At 46.7% G+C, this 25,963-nt stretch overlaps 1 long non-coding RNA gene across 1 annotated transcript; it reads left to right on the top strand.

Moving 5' to 3' along the window:
• The first annotated feature begins 15,162 nt into the window (after nt 1–15,162).
• On the top strand, nt 15,163–18,812 carry LOC140493404 (uncharacterized). Its single transcript, XR_011963671.1, has 3 exons — nt 15,163–15,245; nt 15,623–15,735; nt 18,392–18,812. It is a non-coding gene; the product is annotated as an uncharacterized lncRNA (long non-coding RNA).
• The last annotated feature ends 7,151 nt before the right edge of the window (nt 18,813–25,963 follow it).

Below are 25,963 nucleotides of genomic sequence, written 5' to 3'. Positions count from 1 at the left end.
TGCCCGAGATTGATTAGAAGGTAATTATCTCATTAAGATTTCACAATGCTGCAAGAGCAAAGATTTGGTCACTTCTAATCATTACCTGAAATGTGAACTGATCTTGCAAGTTGTGACCGTGTTTAGCTAGCATGCCGTGAAACATGATAAAAGTCTTTATCATGACAAAGGGGATTTTGAGAGTGAAGGCAGAGAAACCATTTGTACTCCTGGGTGAATCTGGACAAGACACACGAATAGACGTTAGTGAAGATGCAAAGTTAAAGAGCTTAAGAGGAATTTATTTCCAAGGTGGGGGAAATGTGGAGCTCACTGCCACTTGGAGAGCTTGAAGCTGACAGTGCATTTGAGGGGAGACTTGATGCATGAAATAGAGAGCAATAGAGTGAGATGAAGGCAGTGTAGGAAGTAGAGGAGATTGTGTGGCCTACACACACTGTACTAAAGTTAATGAAAGGGACTCTTAGAACCACGCAGCATGGAAGCAGACTCTTCAGTTCAACATGGTTATGCTGACTGAGTTTCCCAAACCAAACTAGTCCCATTCACCTGCATTTGGCCCACATCCCTCTGAACCTTTCCTCTTCGTGTACCTGTCCAAATGTTTTTAAATGCTGTAACTGTACCCACCTCTACCACTTCCTCTAGCAGTTCATTCTGCATATGAGCCACCCTCTGTGTGAAAACCTCAGGTCCCTTTTGAATCTTGCCCCTCTCACCTTAAACCTATGCCCTCTAGTTCTGGACTCTTAGGATGTCGGAGAAGGAAGTTAGAAATTACTGTTGGCACTGAAGTCCCTTCTGCTTCCTTGACCCAATTCTCACTGAACTGTTGATCACCCCATTTTCCTTCCTGTGCTACATGTTAGTGGCTTTCAAACTGGCTGTCTCTGCAGTTATTGTCCCACTGTCCCACTCCTTTCAAAACTGCCAATATCAAACTGACAAAAACTAACCCACACTTGACCTCTCCTGTCCTTGTAACTAATTGCTGCAGCTCCCACCTCTCTTTGCTCTTCAAAACCTATGTGACTGCTGTTGCTTCTGAAATCCAAGCCCATCTTTCCTGCAAAATCCTATTTGAATCAGTAATCCTGTTTCCATTCATATCAACAGCATTTACCAAATTCACAAGTAGTACCATCCCTGACCATGAATTACATTCTAACATTGGCCTTCCAAAGTCTCTAGTCTGATTGGTTATGATTTTACATCTCTGCTTTTGTCCAATTCCATAGGATTGTCCTCGCTTAGTTCCACTCTTATCTAACTAACTAACTAACTAACCATAGACAGTATAATACACCACCTTCACTTCTTCCCCTAAGGATCCATACTTGACACCAGCATTCCCCTTTCCTCATTTACAAGTTGCACTTTGACAACATCAGGTTCTACATAACCTTCGAAAGCACCCAGTTCTGCTTCACCATCAGATCTCTCAACCTCATCACTCCCGATGTGTCCAGTCTTGGATGAACCCCAGTTTCTTTCAGTTACAGGCAGAGGCCATCATCTTTGGTTTTGGACACAAACCCCACACCTTCGAGTTGATCCTAACCCCTGGCTAGCCGTGCGAACTGTTTGCAGCTTCAACATGTCATTTTTGTCACAAACATTATCGTTATGTTCTGGGATCCTCGCAGGCTGTCTGAGGAAGTCCAGGAGGAAACAACAGAGGATTCTTTTTTCCTATCCTCCCAAGATACAGGCAAGGAGCCAAAGGATTGGAGGCCTTTGAACGTTATGCCACTTTTGAAAAGAGCGTGATGGTTGGTCCAAAAACTAATAAACCAGTCAATTTGACTCTGGAAAATGCGGCAAGTGTAGCATGTGAGGTTTCAGGATATTCTGAAGGAAGTGGACATCCTCACCAGGCTGACTGAGCTTGGAGAACATCATCTGAATGAAGTCAACTGCAAAGCCATGCTCAGGAGATATCCTGAACAGAGGGACTCTAGATCAGCCCACAGCAAAACCCCAAAACAAAGCCAAGCCAAACGGTTGAAATTTTCTTCAGGACCTGGGCCAACATTGTAGTTGCTGCCTGCATGCGGACTTGAGACAGCAAGAGATTCCCAGTAGGCCTGAGCTGAGTGAGAGAACTCATAGGCCGGTATCCAGGAGAGTGCACACCCTCGGTAGCCCACCTCCATTTGGTATGGTACAGTTAAATTGCTTAGCAACATCCAAGTCAGACCCAAGCAAAATAAATGTCTGGTTAAATGGTCACCCAGTTCAAATGGAAGTTGATACCAGCGTGGCTATTTCAGTGAATGCAGAGCAAGTCTTTAGCAAGATTCACTCAGAACTCCAACCCTTAAGTTTGTGCAAGACCTTGGTTGGATTGAAAACCTACAGAGGGGAACCATTACCGATTAAGGGGTCGACTTTATTTCCAGTCTCTGATGAGAAGCAGCTGGTCCAGTTACCACTGATTGTAGTAAAAGGCTCAGGCCCAAACTTGGTGGGCTGAACTTAATTGAGAAAGACTCACATTGATTGGCTTAGCATTTTTCAATTAGAAAATGGCTCCTGAGTGAAGTCCTAACTAAATACCACCACCTCCCCCATCCCTGGAGGTTTCTCAGGAAGGTCTAAGGACTATGAAAGAAGCCAAAGTTACCTTGCATGTTGACCAGGGAGTAATTCCGCGATTCCACATGGCCCACCCACTGCTATTTACCTTACGGGCAAAAGTAGAGGCAATCCAGAAAGATGCGAGGTCATGCATTTGGGGAAGACAAATAGAAAATAAATGGGAGAGTGTCAAGAGGGATGGAGGAAGTAAGAGACGCAAAGTGTATGTTCACAGGTCCCTAAAGGTGGCAGGACAGGTTGATATGGTGGTAAAGAATCTGGAATACTTTCCTTTATTGGATGAGGCTTAGAATACAAAAGCAGGGATGTAAAGATGGAATAGCATACATGCTTGTGAGGTCACAGCTGAAATTGTGTGTACAGTTTCGGTCCCTACATTATAGGAAGGACGTGCTTGCTCTAGAGACAGTACAGAGGAGCTGAGCAAGAATGTTTCCAAGGGTTTGAAAATTGCAGAGAGGAAGAAAGATTGAATGGGCAAGGGTTGTCTTCTCTAGAATAGAGGGTGCTGCTCTGGGAGTGAAGAGAGGGGCACCAAATTATGAGGGTCTTGAATAGAGGGAATAGGGGAGACCTGTTTCCCATAGCAGTGGTTCAGTTCCCAAATGGGCACAGATTGAAGATGAATGGTGCAAGGGTTAGAGATGACATGGAGAAATCACCCAGAGAGTTGCGGGTATCTGGCATTCACTGCCCAATTGGTGTTTGAGGTGGAAACCCTTACCCCATTTCAAATGATCTACACCTGAACTGTTGTCATCTCCTAGGCTACAGACCACTCGCTGGAAGCTGAGATAAAATGAAAATAGCTGGTTTCCTTCCTAGTCCTCTTTGGCTGGCACAGATGTGATGGGTTGAATGGCCTCATTTTCTGCCCTCACGTTTTTACGATACTATGAGACCTTTAGGCTAAAATGGTGGAATGGAGGGGTCTTGTGTCTTGTTCTGAATTTTGCCCAGCAGCAGGAGGGTCCTTGTTGGATTATTGGGAAAAATGTTCAAGGTTGTCACACCCATAAACAAAGCATCTGCTCTGATGGTGGACCATCAGTCTCCAATCTCTCAGTATTGTCAGGCTTTGTAAATCACTATACTTTGAACTACCTATTTAACTCAAGATAGAGTGAAGTTGGGAGCCCTTGAGCACCGTTAATTGCTATTTCTGCCTGAATTCAAGGCCCATGTGATTCCCACTGCCATGGAGATGCTCATTGAGGGGGTTTGGGGGGGGGGGGGTTGGAGGTGGTGGGGGGAAGTCCACAGGAAGCTGTTGGGTTGGGTTGCAGATTTTCTGAAAACAAAACAACACAGTCTCACAGCCATGGGCAGTCTGCAAGAACCTGAGAGAGAGAGAGAGAGAGAGAGAGAGTGAGAGGCATAGAGAGATAAAGAGAGAAAAGAGAGAGAGTAGAGAGACAGAGCAGTGAGCCTCCAATATTCATCACACAGGACGCGGGTGGGACCTTGTTATCTGATCGAAGAAGACCGAGGTTGTGAGGAATTAAATGAAGCTGGAGGTCTCACCCAGTTTTGATGAGAGGGTGGGGCCTCTGAAATGTCCCTCATCATTCCGGTGAGTGTGGAGAAGTTAGTTGGTTCTTTGGTTTGAATGAACTGTCTACGTAAAGCACAGCGCAAGGTGTAACGGTGGAGCTGGATTTTCAGTTGTCTTAACTGTTAAACGGGGAATCGTTTCTGCAGTTTAGAGAACACGTTTGCACTGAATGCTACTTAGTCAATATTGATTTTCGTTTGTTTGCTGTGAATAAAATCTGATTGTAACCTCACATTCCTGTCTAGTCTTAATGACCTTTAACCCTGTTACTTAAAAAGAATCAATTGACCTCTGCCTTAAAAATATTGAAATACCCGACTTCTACCAGCTTTCCAGGAAGACAGTTTCAAAGACACATGCCCATTTGTGAAAAGGAATTTCACATGATCTCAGTTTTTAAGGGGGGGGGGCCCTATTTTTAAGCAGCAATCCCTGATTTTAGATTCTCCCATAAAAAGAAACACCCTCTCCAGTCAAAAACCTTCAGGGTCTTATATGTTTTATTATGGTTGCCTCTTACTGTTATGGACTCCAGTGGATATAAGCCCAGTCTGTGCAACCTTTCCTTATAAGAGAACCCACCCACTTAGTCTAGTAAACCTTCTCTGAACTGCTTACAAAACGTTTATATCCATCCATAAGTAAGGAGACTAATATTGTACGCGGCACTCCCGATGTGGTCTCACCCCTGCACTGTATTACTGAAGCAGAGCCTTCCTATATTTGTCTTTACAATTAATTATAACATTCTATTAGCTTTCCTAATTGCCTGCTGGACCCGTATTGTAACCTTTTGTGAGTTACGCTTGAGGACACCCTAATCCCTTTGCAGCTCAGAGCTTTGCAATCCCTTCCAGTATCAATAATGTGCTTCCCTTATTATTCTTTCTCCCTAAGTGGACAATTTCACATTTACCCAGATTAAACTCCATTTGCCACATCTTTGCCCACTCCCTTAACCTACCTATACATTTTTGTAGCCTCCTTATTTCCTCTTTGTGATTTAATTTTCTATTGTGTCATCAACAAATGTGGCAGCTGTACCTTTGATTATTTTATCTAAGACATTCACATAAATTGTAACAAGTTGAACTTCCAGCATGTGGCACACAACCTGTGACATCTTGCCAGACTGAAAAATGACACATTTCTTCTCTGTCCAGTTAGCTAGTCATTCTTCTACCCATATTCCAATGTTACTCCATGGACTTTTAATAATTTTACAATTACCTTTCATGTGGTACTTTATCAGATGGCTTCCAGAAATCTAAATATACTACATTCACCAGTTCTCCTTAATCCACAACCCATATCACTTCCTGGGAGAACTCACTGGTTTGATTAAACAAGAATTCCCTTTTGCAGTCAAAATCTTGTTGTTTGGTCCTTTCACTGTAAGTTTAAATTTTCCCTTTTAAAGTTATAGTCTCTACAAGGAGTCCTGAGTTGCGTTTCTAATCCCAGAGTCCTCAACAACACACAGACCATTTAGTTCCGCCGTTGTAACGTTGCCTGTCTCTCCCCTCTGGACCAGTCCACCTGCTGGTGAACCCCTCATCTATTGTCCACACAATTCTAGACTCAGCTTTTCTAATGTTATCTTTGATGGGAACCCAATCTTTGAGCCCACAGCTCCCACCTCTTCCCCCCCCCCCAACCCAAACCAAAGTATTGCAGCTGTTACTTCACACTTTGAGCTCTAAACTTGAAACATTAGCTTGCTCTCTCTCTCTCCGTGGATGCTGACTGACCGGCTGTGATCTCCAGCGTTTGTTGTTTTCACTTCACATTATCCAAAGCCCTTTGACTGATATCCTATTCATTTCCTAGTCACCTGTCACTTTTGTACTTTCTAAATCAATTGCTGGTCCCAAGGAGTGCAACTTTAAATCTCATTCTGTATTTGAATCTTTAAAGAGGTCATACTTATAATATTACAAACGTTGAGTATTAAGTTACTAATTGTTTGTTGCATCTTTATGTTGCTATGTAATTAAATTTCTTATAAATGTTTTAGCCTGAATTGTACTGTATAGTCTTACAGTCTTATATCCCAACAACAAACATGAACAGATGTGCAAGATGTGCAAGTACCAGCTTGACATGTGCAAAGGGGAAACCTGATTTTGAATTGCAGAACACCCATTCTGCTCAAAAGTAGCAGTTTTAGATCACGGGGAAAGGGATTGACGTTCGCTGTGAATGTGTGAGAAGGGGCGGTGAGTGACTGTGAGGATGAAGAGGGTTATGTTGCTGTTTCTGATCAGGTTAGATCTTGAAATTCTCACGTCTCGGAAAGTGCACAGCCCACAAGTTTACCCAAGTGTAAAAATCTGAAATTGCATTGCTGGATGGTCCCGGATTGAAAATGACAATTTAGTCAAATCTCGCTGGTCAGTATCTTTCGTTGCATTTCAATGAGCAATTAAATTTTGTAAATTGTACAGTGCAGTAAAGTGAAAGTGAGTAGTAATTTTTTTTTGGGGGGGGGGAGTTAATAGGAGAGAACATGTGAACTCCTGACAGTGTCACCTCATGTTAAAGCAGCAGCCTTCTGTACCATTGATTGGTGAGATGTAGGTTCACAACTGAGATTACCCACAGCAGTGAAGCGGTGTAGCCTATGGGGAGCATTGACAGAGGTGTTCAGATATTGTCTTAGGCTTCGATGGAGTAAATTGGTAAAAGCCGCAGGAACCGGGGAGTGGGAGATGAGGAGAATTAACTTTCATGCAGTAAGGGACCTGGACAGAAACAGATTCACTAACTTTGTGAAGGTGTTGGATGTATGGAAGCATGTGCAGAGCTAGGTGGAAATCTTGAGCTCTCTTTAAAAGATGTGAAACAGTCACCATGGACTAAGCAGCTCCCATCAGTGGTATAAGGTTCATATGGACCATCGGTCTGTACGATTCTATAGGGTGATCTCCCAGGTGGTGGAAGAGGGGATGAGAATTTGGGGAGAGAGTCACGATTGTGGGTGCTGACATATCCTTCAGATCCTAACTAAGTCATATGCTGAACAAAAGTGAAAATTCTTGGTTGACTTCTGTGAGGTTAGGTAGTTACAACACACAGCTTGCCTCTGGGTGCTTCAGCCTTCAGCACAGTAAGTCATTAAATGCTATGGTACGGATTTATAGCTGGGATCCAATAATTATTTTGACCGTGATCACAGTAGACTATAGGGACAGGAGAGGGCCTTCAAGCCTACTCTACAACACAATAGGATCATGGCTGATCCCACACTCTTCACGTCCCACTTTCCTCCCTTTTCCCTACAACCCTCAATTTTCAAGAATTGAACTATCTCAGCCTTAAGTAATTACAAGGATCCTGCCCTCACCGCTCTCTATGGCAATGGGTTCCAAAGACTCGTAACCCTTTGAGAGAGTAAATTCTGCCTCATCTGAGTCTTAAATTGGTGCCCCTTTATTCTGAGACTATACCCTCTGGTCCCAGACCCTCCCATGAGGGGAAACATTTACCCTGCCAAGCCTCTGAAGATCACCTCTCATCTCCAAAACTCCAGTGAGTAGAGTTCCAACCTATTTCACAGAAAGATAATAAGACAATCCCTCATAAAACAATTTCAGTTGCTTACAAGACAGTCCCTCCAGACTAGAGATCATCCCAGTGAACCTACTGTGAATTGCCTCCAATAAAAAGGTATAGTTTCTTAAATAAGAGGACCAAAATTGCTCAGAGTACACTGGATGTGGCCTCACCTCCTACAAAACATTGCTACAAAGAGACGATGAATGAAATCTACTGTCTGCCCTGCTCCCAAGACTGGCAGTGCCACTATTTCTTATTGAGAAGATATGATAGGGGCAAGAGGGGATGTAAGAGCAACAAAAGCTGGGCTGGAACTCAAGCTCTGTTGGAGAAGGGAGGTCAGACTAGGGTCAAGGTTAGAGTGGTGCTGGAAAAGGCACAGCAGGTCAGGCAGCATCCAAGGACCGAGAAAATCAACATTTTTGGCAGGAGCCCTTCCTCATAATGAATTCCTGATGAAGGGCTCCTGCCCGAAACATCGATTTTCCTGCTCCTCGGATGCTGCCTGACTTGCTGTGCTTTTCCAGCACCACTCTAACCTTGACTCTGATCTCCAACATTTGCAGTCCTGACTTTTGCCTAGGTCAGACTTGGGCTCGAGTTTTGGTACTGCCACAGTCCAGTCAAAACATGATTAATTACTATCAACTCCACAGCCATTAGTGAGAAGTTGGGGGCTGAACCAAAATGAGTTGTTGGTTCTTTTAACGAAAAGCAGTCCCGGTTGAGACCACTATTTCACCACTTCTTAGTCACGCTACCTTTTTTGCTGAGGACACTGAAGAGCGAGGATTGTTGTTCCCTTTAAGTCTGGTTTCTATTTTAGACCTTCATTGATTGTCAAGCCCACTCAAGTGCTAACCTGTCTGAGTCAGACACAGTTGTGGTGTGGAGACACTTGGTACTTCCTGTGTAGTCGGTCATGCAGCAACATTCCCACATATGCATTCGTACCAAATCACAGTTTGCACGGTGGGGGGAATGCTGGGAGGAGAGAGAGAGGCAACATTTGAAATTCTTCGAATTTAATCAGGCTGCCTGAAATCAAAGATCAACATGTGGTCAATTTAGCTGCTGTAACTGGGGAGCAGAATCCTGCCTTCAGTTAACACAGCTTTATCTTTCTCTTTACACAGATCCCCTCTGGATTGTTTCACCTCCTGTTGTTCCCCCCACCCCCCTGCTTTTTTCAAGTCCTCATGGTCTTTTTACAAGTCCAGAGTTTTAACTTCATCAGTGTGGGAATCATTTCATCCACACTTCTGCTGGAATTCATATTAACTTTTCAGCCTCTTCCAATCACTTACATTTTCCCAACCTTTCCTGGAATATTGTGCGAGTTTTCAAGGCAGTAAAGACGTGGAAATGCTGAGGGAAGTGCTTTAAAGGTTTGCGAGACTTGAGTCAGAACCGAGGGGAAAGGCTGCAACTTCTATCTCAAACAGAAAGAGAGAGGGACGAGAACGAAATAGTCAGGATGTGTCCATTTTGTTGTACCACACAGCTCCTTTAAGACTGATGAGTGGCTGAAGAAGGGCTTATGCCGAAACGTCGATTCTCCTGCTCTTCGGATGCTGCCTGACCTGCTGTGTTTTTCCAGCACCACATTTTTCAATTCTGATACTCCAGCATCTGCAGTCCTCACTTTCTCCTCCCTGATGAGTTGGCTGCACATGGTGAAGTAAATGCTGGTCCCGTTGCTTCCCTGCATGGTATATTCCTGCATGTCCTGCATTTACAGACCCATGCGCATTCAAGGAAGCGATGGCTGCGAGTTGACCCAAAGCACGCAGGCAAGGTCGACATGCAACATTTTCAGATTTAGGTTTGGATTTTATTGTCGTGTGTACTCAAGCACAGGAGTACAGTAAAAATATCTCCACACACGGCACCAATCACAGGTACAAGGGTACAAAGGACTTAGAAAGCAGTAAAAGAAACACAGTTAAAAGTTAAGCAACATAGTAATAAGGTAATAGTTAGCATTAAAGTCCTTCTTAATATACGTGCCCGCGTGGATTTACTCCGTGTGCTCTGGTTTACTCCCACAGTCCAAAAAATGTGCAGGTTAGGTGAATTGGTCATGCTAAATTGCCCATATAGTTAAGGGGGAAATGGGTCTGGGTGGGTTACTCTTCAGAGGGTCAGTGTGGACTAGTTGGGCTGAAGGGCCTGTTTCCACACTGTAGGGGATCTAATCTAATCTAAACAAAAAAAGTAAAGTTAAAAGTTAAAAATTTGTTTCTATTTGTGGAGGAGACCGAAGCCAGAATACAAGATGATCATGAATAAATCTCAGACGTTCCGAGGATAGAGAGTTGTTGGACAGTTGCTCCCACTAGGTGTCATTCATAGTTTCTGGGATCTTGCAGTGTGTCAACTGTCCAATGAGACAGATTAAACAGTACCATTGGTTTCAAAGCATCCTGAGGTAAACGCAAGTTCGAGTTTTCATCATTTTGTAAAAAGGAGACAGGTCACCTGCTCTCTGGAGTATCAGTTCCAGACCGTTGTAACAGGTTAAAGTGTCCTTAGATAAATGTTGCTTTGAGGTAACTTGGGAAACTCATTCACTGTATAATCCCTCCCTTAACCCTCCATAGTGATAATCAGTGAGCCAACATCCTGGACTGTATGTCCAATTTTAAACAAATTCGATGAGTGAGAATGGCCAAGTTTAGGTACATGACCCTTTTGCACTCCCAAAGTCTCCCCAGATCATTTTGTGTCGATTTCTCACTCAAAGTTGGCGTTTCACATTCTGTACAGTGCCTGGCTGATAGTTCCTCTTCGTAGCTTTCTGGTGCTGAAGTTCTCTGACAAAGGAAGCACAAACAAGGTTATTTTGTATCCCTCTCCTGTACCACACTTTAGTGAATTTGTCTTTTTTCTCTGCAGCCGAAAATTGTGATCCCTGTCTTCTGTCACCGCTGGGGAAAAGCAGAGGAATGTTACACTCTATTTCCTGTTTGGCGTTTACTCTGTACATCCTTAGCTATTCACCAGGAAAGGAGGCTCCTGCATTTATGTAGCACCTTTCACAGCCCCAGGCATCCCAAAGTACTGGCATGCTGCACGAGAGAGAGTAGGTGAAGTTCTGTACTGATGTTGCCAGGGTTTGAGGATCTGAGCGACAGGGAGAGGCTGAACAGGCTGGGACTGTTTTCCCTGGAGTGTCAGAGGCTGAGAGGTGACCTTATAGAGGTTTACAACATTATGAGGGGCATGGATAGAGTAAATAGGCAAAGTCTTTTCTCTGGGGTGGGGGAAGACCAGAACTAGAGGGCATAGGTTTAGGGTGAGAGGGGAAAGATATAGAAGGGTCTTGCAGAGGGTGGTACGTGTATGGAATGAGCTGCCAGAGGATGTGATGGAGGCTGGTACAATTGCAACATTTAAGAGGCATTTGGATGGGTATATGAATAGGAAGGGTTTGGAGGGATATGGGCCGGGTGCTGGCAGGTGGGACTAGATTGGGTTGGGATATCTGGTCGGCATGGACGGGTTGGACCGAAGGGTCTGTTTCCATGCTGTACATCTCGATGACTCTCTTGAGTATGACTTTGCATTAGGGCTGACTTTGATTAACTGACCAACAGATGACCCCAACACCACCAGACCTCAAAAAGGACACTTTCTAATACAAACTCTGGAGGAACTATCTGGTTTCCAATCTTCTCAGTATCTTCCCTCTTCCCTGAACTAAACCACAGTGTGCTCACACACTTTATTCATCTGTCAGCCAGGTTGCAGCTTCCCCATTGCTCAGCTGTTGCCTCAGGCTTTGAAGTGAAGCTCATTGTGAAATGCTTGCAATTCTCTGCCCTCAACATAAAACAAGCATGAAATATTTGCAAAGCCCGTTCCTGCTGCCGTGGGCTATTTCCCAGTCCAATAAGTAGCTGTGTAATGTGCTCGACTACTTTGTCCAAGTACATTTTCTCAGTGCTGTTTCTTGTGTCAGTGTGGTTTTACACCCTCCCCACGATATTGGAACAAAACTGACATTCCATTGCTGATCTGAGGGATTGCTGTATTGTCGGGAGGTGAAGCATTTTAGAAAATTAAACCAAGTCGTTAAGGCAGGGTGGCACGGTGGCTCAGGGGTGAGCACTGCTGCCTCACAGTGCCAGGGACCTGGGTTTGATTCTGCCCATGACTGTGGGAGGCTTTCCATAGTCCAAACTTGCACAGGCTAGGTGAATTAACCATGGAAAATGCAGAGTTATAGGGATAGGCTAGGCAGGTAGGTCTGGGTGGGATGCAGTTCAGAGGGTCGGTGTGGACTAGATGGGCCAAATGGACTAGATACTCCCGCACAGTAGGGATTCGATGAAGTCCTCATCGGCAGCGTAAGCAAAGTGATGAAATTCTTTGTTCTTTCTTGAGATCTGGGCATCAATGGCGAGGGAAGCGTTTATTCCTTTGAACTGAGTGGCTTGCTACGCTATATCAGAGGGCAGGCTACGCTATATCAGAGGGCAGGCTCACATCGACCCCACAAAGCTGTGGGCCCAGAGTCATGTATAGGCCACACCAGGTAAAGCATATTAGCGAACCCCACCAATCATAGCTAGCCAGTCATGGTCACCGTCAGTGAGTCTTCTGATCAGCCTGTTCAGAGGTGTTATCACACAGCTCTGGGAGCACATGGGACTCAAACCCAGGTCTCTCAGTCCAGGGATAGTGACACTGTGCCACAAGTGGGCCCTGAGACTAGCTTTACCTTCCAGCCCTATAAACTGAGTTTAGGTCCATGTTGGAATTTGTCTCCATGCGCCTCTAGATGACAAGCCCAGTGACATTGCCATGATGTCTCTGACTGACATTCAATGACTCCCTCTTACACAGGGTTTTGCGGCTCAGAGAAGTGACCGGAAAAATTGGGAGAACTGTAGGGCTTGGGAAACAAATGGAATATCCCACCGAGGACTGATGCTACTGAACTGTTGCCCCCGTGTTATCCCTTCTGTTTGTATCTCTCTGTATGCCGACATAGGGCAGCTGTTAGAGGGGCTTAGTGCTTTAACTAATGGAGTTAAATGTTGACAGTCCATCATTGGTTACCTGTGGTTAAAGTCTACTTATTTGTAATAAATACTTGTTTTTGTTAAGCACAGAAACCTGGGTCATGTTTCTATCAGAGTAGTAAATTGGGGAATTTTACGTGATTAGATCAATATTTTTCAGTCTTGTGACAATTTACGGATATTGGGGTTTATTTTCAAGTCCCACCCCCCACCACAGCACAGTAAGGTGGAACATTTCTGACTCTTACACTTGGCTACTTCTCAGTTCTCTGAATGGACCTGGTGTGAGAACACTTCAACTCTGACAATGGATTAACGCTCCGAGCCCCAACGTGGACACAGGGGGAGTTTCCATTGTCCCGAGTGTTGATCTCGGATTCCCTGCCAACTGTGTCTTTCTCGGGCCGTCAGGTAAGTGGACGATTGAGCTCTGGTGAGTTGCTGACCGTCTGAGCTTCCAGACCTCTCAACTCTCTGAGTCCAGGCTTCAACCTGCAAAACAAACACACTGCACCACTCAGGACCTTCAGGAGAACAGGAGGAAGGAAAATACATTTAAAAACACACATGCTCTGCTCTCTGAGACTGCCTTCAGTAACCATTGCAGAGCCACTGCATGTTAAATCAATCCTCTCCCTTCCAACTTATTCTCCCAAGTTGTTTGATAGAAATCCAGAATCAGACTATCCCATAGCTCTCCTCTCCAGTGTTCATTAACGTCTGATGAAATCTGCATTTGTTGAAGTCAGGGGAAATTAGCAATGAATTCATTTTATTCAGGGTGATTTGACACAGCAGTTATTCAGCTATGAAGTGAGTCCCAGGAGGGGCGGTGGGGTGGGGGGGTGGGGGGTGAGTGCTGTGACATCAGGCAGCCTGGTGGGATGGGAGCTGGGATTGGGAAGGATGAGGGAGCTCAGTTTGGGTACATTGCTCAGAGTGGGTGGCTAGAAATTCAGATTTGGCCGACGTAGCAGGAAGGTGACCAGGCCGGGAACTGAGGGAGTATAGCCCGTCAACTCCAAACACTGAAGTAAAGAAATGCAGATGCTGGGAATCTAAACCAAAACCAGACAGCGACCCTTCCTCAGAACCTGGACTCAAAACATTAACTCTGCCTCTCTCTGGCTCCATAGATGCTGTCATACCTGCTGAGTTTCACCGGTAATTTCTGCTTTTACTCCAGATACTGGGCTGGGGTTGAGGGAATGCTCATGAACCGAATCCGGATATTGGGCTGGGGTCAGGTTTCTGTGCCCCTTCCGGTAGCTCGACCCCCAAGACTTGAGGATGCTTGGGCATTGAATGTATCTCCGGTTGGGGTGGATCGGTTTTGGGCTCTCGGGAATCCTGGGGACTGCGCAGTAAAAGACTGAGACAGGTACGATAGGGGCATTTAAGGGGCTTTTAGATAAGCACATGGATATGCAAGGAATGATGGGATATGGAGCAAGGACAGGCAGAAGGGATTCATTTAATTTGGCATCATGGTCGGCACAACATTGTGGGCCGAAGGGCCTGTTTCTATGCTGTACAGCTGTATATTCTATGTAAAAGACATTTGTGTGTAAAAGGCACCCCAATCCCTCTCCCTGACCCCTCCCCCTGACCCCAACTACCTGACCCCTCCCCCTGACCCCTCTCCCCAACCCCTGACCCTTCCCCGACCCCTGACCCCAACTATCTGACCCCTCTCCCCGACCCTTCCCCCTGACCCCAACTACCTGACCCCTCCCCCTGACCCCAACTACCTGACCCCTCTCCCCGACCCCTCCCCCTGACCCCAACTATCTGACCCCTCTCCCCGACCCTTCCCCCTGACCCCAACTACCTGACCCCTCTCCCTGACCCCTCTCCCCAACCCCTCCCCCTGACCCCAACTCCCTGACCCCTCTCCCCGACCCCTCCCCCTGACCCCAACTACCTGACCCCTCTCCCCAACCCCTCCCCCTGACCCCAACTCCCTGACCCCTCTCCCCGACCCTTCCCCCTGACCCCAACTACCTGACCCCTCTCCCTGACCCCTCTCCCCAACCCCTCCCCCTGACCCCAACTCCCTGACCCCTCTCCCCGACCCCTCCCCCTGACCCCAACTACCTGACCCCTGTACCCATACCCTCACACATTTTACTCAATAGTTTCCATGGTAACAGTACTGAGGCAAGTCCAGATTTGTGAGTTGAGGTTCCACAAGCCGCTGTGGCAGGATTTGGTTGTGTGGTCCCAGATTGTTGGATTACTCAGTGACCATACCGCAGTCCCCTCTCCCTACATTGAGTCTGCCCAATGACAGCAGGTTAGATGGGAGTCACTTGGGATCTGTCAGTGAGCGCTTTGGGTTTCTAAATTTGGGAACAGCTTCACCAAAGAGAATACGTTACATCCTGAATCGAGCACAGTTTCGGCTCAGAGGAAGTGCTGACCTTGGGAATTGAAGGATTAATTTGCAGAAGTGATTAGAGCACATTTCCTCCAAGCTCACTGCCGACTGTGCTTCAGTAGTAGGTTGTGGCTGCATTGGCCTCTGCCTTTTCTTCTTTATGGCTTGTTTTCACTGTGAATGATCCATCGGGGTCGCTTGTAAATGCCGGGGCCTTTAGCAAGGCTTTTGCAAGTCATTAACAGTCTGGGCGCTGTATGACTCTCCTCACGGACTCTGAACAGAAAAGTGAGGAGGACTCTAATTACAGAAGATAGCTCAATCCATCATCATTTACCCTCGTTTAGTCACCTCAATTTTTCTCACAGCCACAACTTGCTGCAAAGCTAATGAACCCAGTGATATCACTTTCTGATGTCTCAGTGATGGAGGGCGGGGGGGGGTGTCAGTACCTCTTGTGCGATAGTAACTCTGCCTTTTCTGTGAATTTCCCTGAAGGAAGCTGGAATCATTAACTGAAACAATGCAGCCAGTCTCATGGACTCAGCCCCTGCCCAGGGAGTTGGATGGCACCAAGTGCCTTACCATTACCAGGCAAACACCAGGAAGGGGTGAGTTAGGGGAAGGGGGGGTGCGTGTGTAACCAGGAGTCAGCAAGGACTGCAGATACTGAAAGCAAGAGTCAATAGTTTGCACGCGTCAACCAACCCGGTTCCCGTCCACTTTAATTCCCCCTCCCCCTCTCCCGGCGGCATGTCTAATCTCGACCTCCTCCACTGTCAGGACAAACAGAAGCTGATGTTCCACCCGGGGAGCTGACAGCCCAATGGCCTCAATACTGACTTCACCAGCTTCGAACTCCCTCCACCCCCAGTCTTATCCCATGGCCAGGCCTCCCCCATCCTCCCCTGACCTGGCCTCTTCTATGCCTCTTCCTATTCACCTACCCGACCCAGCCTTCCCACAATAACCTCCTACCTGCATCCACCTATCAGCATCCCACCTACCTCCCCCCGTCTCCCCAGCAGCCCCACAACCCCCCTCCCTCTATTTAGTTCTGGGATCCTCTCCCCCTCCCTGTCCTGTCAAAGGGGTACAACCCTTTGGGCAGCACAGTGGCTCAGCAGTTAGCACTGCTGCCTCACAGCACCAGGGACCTGGGTTCAATTCCAGCCTCGGGTGACTGTCCGTGTGGAGTTTGCACATTCTCCCCGTGTCTGTGTGGGTTTCCTCCCTCAGTCCAAAGGTGTGCAGGTCAGGGTGGATTGGTAATGCTAAATTGCCCGTAGTGTTGGGTGTGTTAGTCAGGGATAAATAAAGGGTTAGGGGAATGGATCTTGATGGGTTACTCTTCGGAGGGTCAGTGTGGACTTGTTGGACTGAAGGGCCTGTTTCCACACTGTAGGGAATCTAGTCTAGTCTAAAAACCTGAAACACTGACTCTCCTGTCCCTCGGACTCTCCTGTCCGATCTGCTGGGCTTCTCTGCTGTCACAGCTGTTGGCACGTGTAACTTGGTTTGAGAGTCTCTCAGACATCCTCGCCCAGAGTCCCCGCTGCAGAAAAAAAACAACAAAGTTTGTTGCTTTAAAAGGTCTGGTGAGGATTAGCATGTCAGTCATGTGATGAAGCTGCTGCTCATGTGGTTGGGTACGTGTGGTATTGAGAGTTTGAGGAGGGGCGCGGGCTCCATCTTGTTTACTAGTTGAGTGGTGGCAAGCTAACCAGGGTGATGCAGTCAGCCAGATAGGACCAGACAGGAGCTAGATCCAGGCCAATCACAAGCTGGTGGTTTGTCAGCACTACAGGAAGTGTTAGGAGTGGCATTAAAGAGACACAGGGTTGCAAACATACTTCAAGCAAGATGATTATTTTGTAAAGTGGCTCGGATCTAAACACATTATAAATCACAGGAAGTGGGTTTGACTTTAAAGGGTTGCTATCAATCCCGAATGGATTTCAGGCAAGGACAACATCCAAGCTCAGGCCTAGCGTTTGAGGCTCCGGGTATAACTGCTTGACTTAACGCTGCTGGGTCAGCTGAGCAGGCCTCAGGGACAGAGGATCAGGAAGCCAAACTTCATTAGATTAGGTTAGATTACTTACAGTGTGGAAACAGGCCATTCGGCCCAACAAGTCCACACCGACCCGCCGAAGCGCAACGCACCCACACCCATTCCCCTGGACCTAACACTACGGGCAATTTAGCATGGCCAATTCACCTGGCCTGCACATCTTTGGACTGTGGGAGGAAACCGGAGCACCCGGAGGAAACCCACGCAGACACAGGGAGAATGTGCAAACTCCACACAGACAGTCGCCGGAGGCGGGAATTGAACCCGGGTCTCTGGCGCTGGGAGGCAGCAGTGCTAACCACTGTGCCACCGTGCTGCCCACAAATGGAAACTGGATGGAAACAACTGAACAACAACACAAACTGTCAGCAAAACTCAGCAGGTCTGGCAGCATCTGTGGGAAGAAAGCAGAGTTAACGTCTGGAGTCCTGTGCCATCCAAACTGATGGAGAGTCACCGGAATCAAAACATTAACTTTGCTTTCTTCCCATGGATGCTGCCAGACCAGCCAAGTTTCACTAGTGATTTCCATTTTGTTTCAGATCTCCAGCATCCATGGTTCTTTATTTTATTGTAACAACTGAACAATGTCCTAGCTTCGAATAACTCCTTTAACCAAAACACACCTGGTCTGGACTTTTCCAACTAAAACCCTTACACTGAGGTAATCTGTTTCCGAACTGTTCTGAATTAACACCTTTCGCCAGGGGAAACTGTTCTTGCAGCTGACCCCAGTCTTCTGCAGATGACAGATCATTCTCCTATCATTCGCGTTCCGTCAACGCAATTTGGCTGTAACACGATTGGTGAACCGGAGAACGATTTTTTAAAACCGCAAACTCCGATTGGCTATTCGGTGATTCCATCCTTGGTTACCTTCAGTCCACTGTAGGCATTTACTTCAGGTCAAACTGAAGAGGTTGGATGACAGGGCAACTATTTTCTGACCTTATTGTTGATGTTTTCGGGAATGTTTTTAGAAACATTAAGAGTGTTATTGACACCACTGTGGAGGCCTGGGGCGATGGCAGGAAGGGCACGCAGTTTGGCGGCAGCTTCTCCCAGATTTTCTTCATGACTTTAAAGGTGTTGAACAGTCAGAGGGGCTTCCAGCAATCAAAGATTATTGTGTCGCTCTTGCAAAGCAAGTTGGATTGGCCAAAATGGAGACTGACAGCGGTTTGTTGCTGCAGGGGAAATTGAAGCCGGAGCTGGATTCGACGAAGTCCAGGATGCAGCACCACGAGACCTTTCTATTTCTCTTTTGTCTTCTGTCCTGAGGGAAGCTGAGAAGCAGTTGAAGCTCTTCGAAGACAATGACTAGATTGTAGAATGCAGCAGGCTGGCAGTCAGTGGCGTAAAGCTTTATCTGACACCCCCTGAGCAGCTTCTTCATGAAAGAGGAAAGACAGCAAAGCAGCAAACACTAGATACCTTTTTTTAAACCACCCTCCAAGAAACAGTCTGAGGACAAGGAACCACAGCCATCCATTTCTGGACTAAATATTTTCTTTTGTCGTAACACTGTAGCCAGAACTGCACCTGAAAGTGATGCTGCTGCTAATGCTGACCCTCAGCCCCTTTTGTACTACAATGCTGTAACTCAGCAAACTCAGAAACCCCTTAAAGTGTTAGATTAATTGTGTTATTTCATTAAAATATTATTTTAACATTTATTCCGTGCTATGGTTTCTGTTAGGCCAACTGCTACTTTTGTTTGGATTTTTACTGATATTTTTGGTGCTTCACCCCAAACCCTGTTTTTGCCATCGGCCCCGTTATTTCTATTGTGTGATTTTCCATAACATGAGTTTGCACAAGAATGCAACTACCATGTTATGGCAGAATAGACTGTATGCGCAAACACTCTCTCATCTATGGGTTTTATTCCAAAACACTTCTAAACCAAAAGCAAGCTGATGCCTTTCAATATTTAATCTCTCCAACTCTAAAACTCTCACATTACAAAGTCAAGTTACCACCCGCGGAGGATCCCAGTTACCTGTTCACTCACACATGCTGGTTTGAAATCATGACTTCAAAAAGATTTGCAAGTTTATCATCAAACTCCTTCAGACATACAAACCAAAAAGGCTAAACTAGACTTGGTATTGTGCAATGAATTAATTCAAGGTCTCATAGTGAAGGCACTCCTGACTAACAGTGATCATAACATGATTTAATTTTACCTTTAATTTGATGGAGAGACATATGGGCCTGAGACTATATTTTAGTTCTTAAATAAGGGCAGTTATAAGGGCACGGATGCATAGCTAACTCAAGTGAATTGGAAAAGTTGACTAAAGGATGAAGAAGGGCTGATGCCCGAAACGTCGATTCTCCTGCTCCTTGGATGCTGCCTGACCTGCTGCACTTTTCCAGCAACACATTTTTCAGCTCTGATCTCCAGCATCTGCAGTCCTCACTTTCTCCTAAAGGATGGGTTAATACAGATGCAGTGCCAGACATTTAAGGGGATATTTCAGAATGCACAGAGTAGACATATTCCACCAAGTTAGAAAAAATTCAATGGACTGACCCACCACCTAGAGTTAACTAGAAACATCCAATTTAAAAAAACATATAATTTTGCTGTGAAGTAGGATTTCTTAAGGATCTCATAGTGAAGGTGCCCCTAGACAGCCATGACTGTTATGTGATTTAATTTTACATTCAGTTTGAGGGAGAGAGAAGTGGGTCTGAGACTTTTTGTTTAAACTTAAGTAAGTGCAATTAAGAGGCAGAGCAGAAAATTGGACAGAATATATAAAACAGCAAAAAATTAATAAAAAGGGAAAAATTTGCATCCAAGAGAAAGCTATCCAGAAATGTAAGCACAGGTAGTAAGAATTTCTACAAGTATTTAAAGAAGAAAAGTGAGTGTTGGTCCCATATATCGTCAGACTGGAGAATTAACACTAGAACATAAGGCAGTGGCAGATGAATTGAACAGGTATTTTGCATCAATCTTCACTGCAGAGGATGCAATTGACATTCTAGAAGCAGTGACAAATCATGAAATGCAATGGAAGGACTAACACAGGAAAATCAGTCTCTCCAGGGAAGTGGCACTGAGCAGGCTGTTGGAGCTGCAGGCTAACAAGCCCCTGGGTTCTCAAGGACATCACCTTCGCCCTTTAAAAGAAGTAGCTAGTGAGATGGTTGATGCATTGGTCTTAACATTCCTATATAATGGTCTCAATATATTAGAAGGTGGCAAATGTACATCCCAAATTCAGGGGATGGAGTCAGAGTAGGAAACTTTGGACAAGTTATCTGTCATGATTCACGATCTTATTAAATAACGAAGCAGGCTGGAGGGCTGAATGGCCTATTCCCGCTCCTGATTTGTACGTTCATATGGAGAGGGGAAGGCCAAGAGGAAACTGAACAGATAGATAGGGATAAGCCAGTCACTCTCAGAAGAATATTGAAAAGATGAGGGCACAGACAAGAAGGTCATTTGCAAAAATAGCAAATGGGATGAGAGGATTGAGGGTATGGAAAGCACCACCTGGAAGTGCGATGGAGGCAGGTCTAACTGAGACACTCAAAAGAGCATTAGATGGATACTTAAATGGAAATGATCCTGGAGGGAAGAGGTAAAAACAATGACTGCAGATGCTTCAGGCTCACTGCCTTTATTCCTGATGAAGGGCTTTTGCCCGAAACGTCGATTTCGAAGCTACTTGGATGCTGCCTGAACTGCTGTGCTCTTCCAGCACCACTAATCCAGATTCAGTGAGGGAGGGCAGGAGATGGGTGCTGAGACGTAATGCTCAAATACGGAACAGGTGCAGATTTGATGGGCCAAGTGGTCACATGCTGCACCATAACAATTCTGTGATATGTTGACTCTGGGAATCCAAGGTGATCTGACTGAACAATAACAAAATCATGAGAAGGCTAGCTAGGTTACATGTACACAGGATGGTCACTCTGACTGTGGGAGTATTGAAGCGGGAAAGGGGGGGGGGGCACCAGGGATCAGACTGGATTTGGAATATTGTGAGCAGTTCTGGGCCCCGTATCTGAGGAAGGATGTGCTGGTCTTCCAGATGAAGTTTATAAGAATGATCCCAGGAATGAAGGGCTCGTACTATGAGGTGCAGCTGAGACCTCTGTACCCGATGGGGTTCAAAAGGATGGAGGGTGAGGTCATTGCTATTTACAGACGACCAAAAGGTCTGGGTAGACTGGATGTGAAGAAGGTGTTTCAACTAGTAGAGGAGGTGAGGACCCAAAGGGACAGTCTCAGAATGAAGGGATGACCCTTTAGTACTGAGAGGAGGTGGAATATCTTCAGCCTGGGGATGGTGAATCTGTTTGAAGGTATTGCCGCAAGAGGACTGTGGAGGGCAGGTCATTGAGTGCATTTAGGACAGAGATCGATAAGTTCTTGATTGGTAAAGGGATCAAGACTTTTGGAGAGAAGGCAGGAGAATGGGTATCAGACACATATCAGCCATGATCGAATGGTGAAGCAGACTTGATGGCCCTAATGATGTATCTCTGCTCCTGTGTCTTATGGTCTGATGCCTCACCATCTCAGAATAAAGGAGACCCTCATAAATGAAGAGGAGGTTTGTCATTCAGAGGTTGATGAATCTTTGGAATTCACTACCCGACAGAGCTGTGCAACCTCAATCATTCAGTATATTTGAGGCAGAGGTCAACAGGTTTATAGAAACTAATCATATCACAGGTTATTGAGATATCCCGTCATGATCTAGAGTGCTGGAGAGACTCGATGGGCGGGAAGATCTACTTTCGCTCCCATCTTCCAAATGCTGGCATTTGCCTGGGTACTGTCAAGAAACTGGGTCTGGCTGTATTGACCCAGACAGTGACTGTGGGTGATGTATTGACCCAGACGGTGACTGTGGATGATGTATTGACCCAGACGGTGACTGTGGGCTGTATTGACCCAGACGGTGACTGTGGGCTGTATTGACCCAGACGGTGACTGTGGGTGATGTATTGACCCAGACGGTGACTGTGGGTGATGTATTGACCCAGACGGTGACTGTGGGCTGTATTGACCCAGACGGTGACTGTGGGTGATGTATTGACCCAGACAGTGACTGTGGGTGATGTATTGACCCAGACGGTGACTGTGGGTGATGTATTGACCTAGACAGTGACTGTGGGCTGTATTGACCCAGACAGTGACTGTGGGTGATGTATTGACCCAGACGGTGACTGTGGGTGATGTATTGACCCAGACGGTGACTGTGGGCTGTATTGACCCAGACGGTGACTGTGGGTGATGTATTGACCCAGACGGTGACTGTGGGTGATGTATTGACCCAGACGGTGACTGTGGGCTGTATTGACCCAGACAGTGACTGTGGGTGATGTATTGACCCAGACAGTGACTGTGGGCTGTATTGACCCAGACGGTGACTGTGGGTGATGTATTGACCCAGACGGTGACTGTGGGTGATGTATTGACCCAGACGGTGACTGTGGGCTGTATTGACCCAGACGGTGACTGTGGGTGATGTATTGACCCAGACGGTGACTGTGGGTGATGTATTGACCCAGACGGTGACTGTGGGCAGTATTGACCCAGATGGTGACTGTGGGTGATGTATTGACCCAGACGGTGACTGTGGGTGATGTATTGACCCAGACAGAGACTGTGGGTGATGTATTGACCCAGACAGTGACTGTGGGCTGTATTGACCCAGACGGTGACTGTGGGTGATGTATTGACCCAGACAGTGACTGTGGGCTGTATTGACCCAGACAGTGACTGTGGGCTGTATTGACCCAGACGGTGACTGTGGGTGATGTATTGACCCAGACGGTGACTGTGGGCTGTATTGACCCAGACAGTGACTGTGGGTGATGTATTGACCCAGACAGTGACTGTGGGTGATGTATTGACCCAGACGGTGACTGTGGGTGATGTATTGACCCAGACAGTGACTGTGGGTGATGTATTGACCCAGACGGTGACTGTGGGTGATGTATTGACCCAGACAGTGACTGTGGGTGATGTGTTGACCCAGACGGTGACTGTGGGTGATGTATTGACCCAGACGGTGACTGTGGATGATGTATTGACCCAGACGGTGACTGTGGGTGATGTATTGACCCAGACAGTGACTGTGGGCTGTATTGACCCAGACGGTGACTGTGGGTGATATATTGACTCAGACGGTGACTGTGGGTGATGTATTGACCCAGACGGTGACTGTGGGTGATGTATTGACCCAGACAGAGACTGTGGGTGATGTATTGACCCAGACGGTGACTGTGGGTGATGTATTGACCCAGACAGAGACTGTGGGTGATGTATTGACCCAGACAGTGACTGTGGGTGATGTGTTGACCCAGACGGTGACTGTGGGCTGTATTGACCCAGACGGTGACTGTGGGTGATGTATTGACCCAGACGGTGACTGTGGGTGATGTATTGACCCAGACAGAGACTGTGGGTGATGTATTGACCCAGACGGTGACTGTGGGCTGTATTGACCCAGACGGTGACTGTGGATGATGTATTGACCCAGACGGTGACTGTGGGTGATGTATTGACCCAGACGGTGACTGTGGGCTGTATTGACCCAGACGGTGACTGTGGGTGATGTATTGACCCAGACGGTGGCTGTGGGTGATGTATTGACCCAGACGGTGACTGTGGGCTGTATTGACCCAGACGGTGACTGTGGGTGATGTATTGAACCAGACGGTGACTGTGGGTGATGTATTGACCCAGACGGTGACTGTGGGTGATGTATTGACCCAGACGGTGACTGTGGGCTGTATTGACCCAGACGGTGACTGTGGGTGATGTATTGACCCAGACGGTGACTGTGGGTGATGTATTGACCCAGACAGAGACTGTGGGTGATGTATTGACCCAGACGGTGACTGTGGGCTGTATTGACCCAGACGGTGACTGTGGGTGATGTATTGACCCAGACAGTGACTGTGGGTGATGTATTGACCCAGACGGTGACTGTGGATGATGTATTGACCCAGACAGTGACTCTGGGCTGTATTGATCCAGACAGTGACTGTGGGTGATGTATTGACCCAGACAGAGACTGTGGGTGATGTATTGACCCAGACGGTGACTGTGGGTGATGTATTGACCCAGACAGTGACTGTGGGTGATGTATTGACCCAGACGGTGACTGTGGGTGATGTATTGACCCAGACAGAGACTGTGGGTGATGTATTGACCCAGACGGTGACTGTGGGTGATGTATTGACCCAGACGGTGACTGTGGATGATGTATTGACCCAGACAGTGACTGTGGGTGATGTATTGACCCAGACGGTGACTGTGGGTGATGTATTGACCCAGACGGTGACTGTGGGCTGTGAGGAACTGCACACTGTTGGCTATGTCATGTACTTGCAGACAATGCTGTCCAACCTTGGTCTCATTAGGAACAGACTGTTTGATGAGACGGAGGGAATTCCTCTCAAACGGCTCTTGAGGGACTCCGCCCAAAAGCTCGCTGAGGAACATCCGATAGTCCCAGTAGGAGACGACCTGGCTGCTTCCTGAGGGACAGTATTCTATGGGGACTCTCACTGGGGCCAGTCATTGAGAGAATCACACCGTTGAATTCTGAAAGCAGGCTATACCACTATCTTTAAGCTGGAGGTGTTGTGAACTGTAGCACTTTTAAATCAATTCCATCCACTCTCAAAATCAAGTCTTTTTCTGGACTGGGGTTATTGAAGCTCCTTCTAATCCGTCCTTGGTTGTTTGGGTGAAAATATATTTTGTTAAGACATTTGACTGGAGAGTTGCCATGACCCCATTGTGCTTGTATTGACTTTTTTTTTGGTAAAAGTGACAGCAGGAGAAACTTCCCCAGCACGATATATATCAACCACAGTTTGAAAGAGAGTGCCCCTCCCCTCTGTGCCTGTCTGACATTTCCCCCTCACTCTCACACTGCTTCCTGGGTCATCTGGTTACTTTGGTGTCTCGACTGAGTGACTGGGTGGTGAAAGGCCAGGATTGATTGTCTGCAGAACCCTCCCAGTTCTCAGTTATCCTGTCTGTTCCAGTTTCAATCCCAGAGTGAAAGGAGGAACACAAACTCATTTTAGCACAATTCCAAGCCAGTAACAGGAAGGCAGCATCTTCGTGTCATGTACAGGGCTATTCTCAATGAACAGCCACTTAACTCTACATGCCACAGAGTGAAGCAGCCGTCTCACAGCCCTTATTGGTACCACCTTATGGTTCAGACAGTACCCCACCATAAACTTTCCCTATCTCCAGGGTGACCTTCCCACCAGATCGAATCATGGCTTGGAAACCTGGAGCTCGCTTTTCCTTGGAGTTGGTGCTGCTTCCCAATGGCATCGTGCATTAACAGCAACTCCAGTATCAGGACTTAGACCAGTATCAGGAGTCAAACCAGTATCAGGACTCAACTCGGAATCAGGAGCTATACCAGTATCAGGAGTCAGTCCAGTATCAGGAGTTAGACCAGTATCAGGAGTTAGACCAGTATCAGGAGTCAAACCAGTATCAGGAGACAGACCAGTATCAGGAGTCAGACCAGTATCAGGAGACAGACCAGTATCAGGAGTCAGACCTGTATCAGGATTTAGTCCAGTGTCAGGTGTTAGTCCAGTATCAGGACTGAGACCAGTATCAGGAGCTAGACCAGTATCAGGACAGAAACCAGAATCAGGAGCTAAACCAGTATCAGGAGTCAGACCAGTATCAGGAGTCAGTCCAGTATCAGGACACAGACCTGTATCAGGAGTTAGACCAGTATAAG

Source organism: Chiloscyllium punctatum, chromosome 22 (assembly GCF_047496795.1).
Source record: "Chiloscyllium punctatum isolate Juve2018m chromosome 22, sChiPun1.3, whole genome shotgun sequence".
Classification (NCBI taxonomy): domain Eukaryota; kingdom Metazoa; phylum Chordata; class Chondrichthyes; order Orectolobiformes; family Hemiscylliidae; genus Chiloscyllium; species Chiloscyllium punctatum.
This window is presented reverse-complemented; position numbering and strand designations above follow the sequence as displayed.